The 5,000-nt window shown below is 50.1% G+C and overlaps 1 protein-coding gene across 1 annotated transcript in view; it reads left to right on the top strand.

The window, feature by feature from the left end:
• LOC135204894 (DNA damage-binding protein 1-like) overlaps positions 1 to 5,000 on the top strand; it is a 61,795-nt gene that overhangs the window by 51,137 nt on the left and 5,658 nt on the right.

The following is a 5,000-nucleotide window of genomic DNA, read 5'->3' as shown; positions in this document are numbered from 1 at the left end:
AATCATGTTTTGGCCTCTAAACTTTGCCATTTCTTCCGACCTTCCAATTTCCCACTGAATTCGGACAAGATGACCCGCAGGTCGCCCAGAATTTCGAACGGTAGGTGCCGGTGGTTATTTCAAGCGGGTTTGAGGGAGAATATGGTTATTTTTTTTAGCGTAGATAAGGTTAAATAGGTAGGTAGTAGGTACGTCAGGGTGGGACGGGTCTCAGAAGGTCACCTTTAGGAGTACGTCCGAATTATCATTATTAATTAAATGGGGCGACGTTGGACTCTTAAGTATCATCATAATTAGCCTAAATTATTGCGAGGTATTACTGGGTTATCACTGGACAAAGGCTCGAAATTCCTCATTAAAATGAGGAAAGTTGGGTACCCCAAGGCAGTGTATTGGGTCCCATTTTTGTTTAGAGGTACAGGATATTGGTATGGCAGCCGTATACTGATCGCCATAGATATTGGTACGGCTGAGAATTGCGCATGCGTCAATTTCAGACTTCCTGCCGTACAATTAACATAGTGGGGTAGGGTTACCTAGGGTAAACAATCACGGACGATCCACCATCATCACGCTGGCCGGGTCTCATTCAATTGATAGGCTATTTAATTGGTGAAACAAGAATTCAATTACAACTCTAAGCATAGGGGTAAACACCAGCGACTACCAACCCTTATCACGGTGGACAGGTCTTATTCACTCGATATTTACCTAAATGGGGGCTGGGCGGGGTGTTATAGAAGACCCATTGCCTTTTTTAAATGTTCGCGCCATGTTTCGAGTGTTTAGGTCATGAGAGGTCGGGGTCGTAGGGACTAGTTACCGTGGCGGATGGATTTGGGTGGCGTGCGGCCCGGTAAACGATAAACTACCCACAATTACAACTCCAAGCATACCATTCAAAAGATCTAAGTTTTGTCAACATAATGTGATATACAAAAGCCCCATACAAACTACCTAAAATAAGCATGTGATGCTCTTCGTAAAATATGTTTTCAAGGCAGTTTTGAAATCCAATATGGCGGCTAACGTGTGGATGTACAGGTTCTGATCAGTGACAACAACCATCTTTCCCAGCCTTCCCAGCACTCATTTGAACAATGTTAGCGTATATAGGGTAAAACATCACAGCAGGCCAAACAGGCCACCTACAATCAACGTTTGCCACCCTCCGAAAAAGTACATTATAACGCGTCCTGACACCGGAGATGGGCATCAGTCGCGACTTGTTGTTGGTGAGAAACGGAGCTAAAGACCTCTACTCTCCTTTCGAAGTAAGTATTTTCTCCAAAGTTAGAAATTAAGGCCAAATTTTAAGATTTAAACAGAGGGTACTGAAAATGGCGCCCACGGCAGTGGAAATCTCACCAAAAAAGCTTTTAGAAATTTTTACTTACAACTAAAAATGTTTCGAAGATTGACGCCATCTTGATGTTTACGGAGTCGCTTGTGTCAACAACTTTCCATTTTCCTGTGATAAAATCCGCACACCACTTGTACCCACAGATGCTGGAGCACTTTTATCACAACAATCGAAACACGATTTGTTCCGACACGGCATACAACCTTCGGTCCTTTTACAATAGGAAGGTACTAGCGGCAGCTGGATAGGTCGTAAGCTTTCGAACAAGGGGTTCGGTAGTTAACTGCTTGTCCGACGCGCGCGCGCGCGCGACTGGGAGGTAAACAAATCACTTTTGCTTTCGGCCTGCTGGCGTGTGGACGTGTATCATCGCTCTCTGCCCGCTTCATCGTCGTTTGCTTTCGCATGATTGTGTTTTTCTTTTTCTATGTATCTAGTGAAACTGAATTGTAAGTACAATCATTTCATTGAATTCAATTGTGAATTAAAGGATCTTGGCTTCACAACGCCTCCGATTACCCGAGTGCCGGGACTGAAGGGCGTAATTGCGGGAATTCATTTTCCCAGAATGATCCTCGTATTGTGTATCTCGGTGCCGAGGGCGGGAGCGCTCGCTCCGAGCGTATATTGGGTGGAAATGTGTAGATGAAAATCGTAAGTAAGTGCTCTTTTCATTTATATTTTTTTGACCTGTATGCCCGTTGCCGAACGAATGCGCTCGGCACGGAAACTTATTCAGTATGAAAGTGGAATCGCAAGTACAGTATTCTTTTTCATTTTCATATATTATTTTTTATTGTAGCAATACTCATTTGTTCCGATACGTAATACAAACCCTCGGTCCTTTAACAATAGGAAGTAGCTAGCGGCAGCTGAACGTCGTAAGCTTCGAACAAGGGGTGAGAACGTAGTTAACTGCTTGTCCGATCGTCGCGCGCCGCGCGACTGGGAGGTAAACAAATCACTTTTGCTTTCGGCCGCGCGGGTGTGAAGGACGTGTTCGTCATCGCTCTCTGCCCGCTTCATCGTCGTATGCTTTGTTTATATTGTGTTTTCTACTAATAGTTTTGTTTTGACTTGAAAATGAAACTGTAAGTACACTGTTTTCATTTTCATTACTTAATTATGAACCCTTGAATTATGTCTCGGTGCCGAGGGCGGGCGCGCTCGCGCCGAGTCATGTATTTGGGCGAAAGGGTGTAATTGAAAAATGTAAGTACTTTTTTCATTATATTTTTGTCCCTGTGCGTTCGTTACCGAGAGTGTGATTGCGCTCGGCACGAACTTTTAACTTTGTATATAGAATGCAATGAAAGTGGATTCGCAATTGCAATATTCTTTTCATTTTCATTTATTGATTGCATGAATTTAATCTGGATCAATTTTCGTTCTTACCCGGGAATTGATCCTTACGTTTTTTTTTTTTTATGTGAAATGAAATCGCAAGTGCAGTATGTTTGTTTCATTTCATATATATTTTATGATAGCATCATATTATTAGATCAAGTTTCCGTTCTTACCCGGGAATTGATCTTTTCTCCTTTAAGTTCTATGAAGTGAATCGCAAGGGCAGTATTCTGTTTTCATTTTCATATTACTTTTCACTGCTGTGCGGGGGTGGGGGAAGCGAAGGTCTGCCAGGAAGTTGTAGCCGATTCTTCGTCTTCCTTCCATGCCCCCCGCTCAGCTTCTTCATTGTATTTTGTATTTGGGGTCTTCTTGCGTTCGGGGTGGGGCATGTCTTCCCCCCGTGCGTGAGGGAACCCCTCTTACTAATCTATCTATGTTACCGCAGGTGCTACATCCGTTGGAGACGACCTTGGATGTAGATGTAGATCCTCACGAGGTTTGTACTCGTTGTCGGGGGCGAGAGTGCTCCCGCAACGAGCCCTGTGTAACGTGTATGCATTCGTCAGAGGCGCAGTGGGTGCTGTACGAGGACACAAGAAGTCATCGGAAAGTCCAGTGACTCCTTTGGTAACGGACGTTCCAGTTGTACTCGGGGTCTTCCGTCCGCTCTGGGTGGGGTTCTCTCCCCCCAGGCGCGAGGAAGCCTCTCTAATTAACCCGACTGTTGCTTCCGCAGGTTTGCCATCAGCGAGGACGACCTGGGACAGGTGTGGGGAGTCGCTGGGACTGCAGGGGTTGATTCAGCGGTTGGCGGGGTCGGCAGTGGTCACTCATGATACGGTAACCACTACAACAACCACAATCTCGACACCAGCATATGAGATGTCACCGCACCTGGTGTCACACCACATGTCATGTCGGTAACACCCACGGCTGCAATCCAGAACCAATTCCTGCGTGCAATCAGGACGGTGCCACCGCCACCTGGGTTCTTTGTATTGCCGACCCCGGACTGCCGCTGCCCAAAGAGTACCCCCCCCCCCCTGGACCTGCCGCCAGTGCCGAGGATGACGGTAGCTGCCGACAGGATGCCTGTCTCTCCTGTGGTACCTGCCGTGCCTGTTGCTGTCCCACCGCCGCTCATTCCCTTTCAGATCAGTGCCTGCTGCTCATTCACTTTTTCAGATGTTCCTGCTGTTCCTGGACCTGTTCCTGTTGTTCCTGCTGTTGGTGATGCTGTCACAGTCTCAGGTCTTTCCGGACAGGTGCAGGTCGGCCCTGTTGCTTCGGCAACTGCCCCGGCTCCCTCCTGGATGGAAGACCTGACGTCTGTCCTGCGGAGCCTGGCGAAGAAAGATGTCGTCGTCCGCTGCCTCTCCTTCCCCTTCGACTTCTAAGGCCAAACAGCCAAGAAGAAGAAGGTTGCCTCCTTTCCCCCTAAGAAGACTCCTTCGGGATCTTCTAAGGGCCCGGCTCGCTCAGGCGAGCTGGGCAGCTCTTCTGCTGGTCCTCCTGTTCCTTCGGAAGGTGGCCCGTCGCTTCTTCTGCAAAGAAGAAGTCGACGGGGACCAGAGGGCACCAGCCTCGGCTGGTGCGTCCTCACCTGGTGCTAGCGGGTCTGCCGCTAAACCAGGTTCCGTCTCGGCCGCTTCTCGTTTCGCGAGAAGCACCGAGTGGACGCTCTTCCAAGAAGACCGTCCAGCCAAAGTTTTGACGCCCGAGCTCGCTCGCGTCAAGACAGCGGCGCGGAGCAGAAGACTGGCGAGAGTCGTGCACACGACTCTCGCCAGGCCAGTGGACGCTCTCGCAGCGATCAACTGGCTGCTCGGGCTAACGTGACGGTCGCTGATCAGCCACGGGTTGAGGGCGAGGAAGGAGTCCCCGCGGCCGCTGGTACCAGCCACGGCTGGTACCAGCGACTCGACGCGCCGAGAGGACGCTGGCCGGATCTCGACGCGACACAGAGCCTAGCAGGTCACCCGTCCGCCGCTCCCGATGGGACCGGGCGGAGACGGTGACCAGCGGCAGCTCGCCTGACGCTAGAGATCGGTCCTCGACGTTCTCGAACTTCTCAGCCGAGCCAATCGCCCCAGGCGAGCGGTAAGGCTAGGCCTGCTGCTCGAGACCGCCCGTACACCGCAGGGTGTTGGACGATCAGTCATCAGCCCCCTACCACGCACGGCTGGTCCTGCCAGCTAGCGAGGAGCGTCAGGTCTGCCTCTCCCATAACGGTGGGTTGAGGCGAGGAAGGGGTCCCCCACCCGGCGGCCGTCGGTACCAGCCACGG

The sequence above is a fragment of the Macrobrachium nipponense genome, chromosome 47 (assembly GCF_015104395.2).
Source record: "Macrobrachium nipponense isolate FS-2020 chromosome 47, ASM1510439v2, whole genome shotgun sequence".
Lineage (NCBI taxonomy): Eukaryota > Metazoa > Arthropoda > Malacostraca > Decapoda > Palaemonidae > Macrobrachium > Macrobrachium nipponense.
Note: the sequence above shows the minus strand (reverse complement) of the source record. Positions and strands in the feature narration are given on the sequence as shown.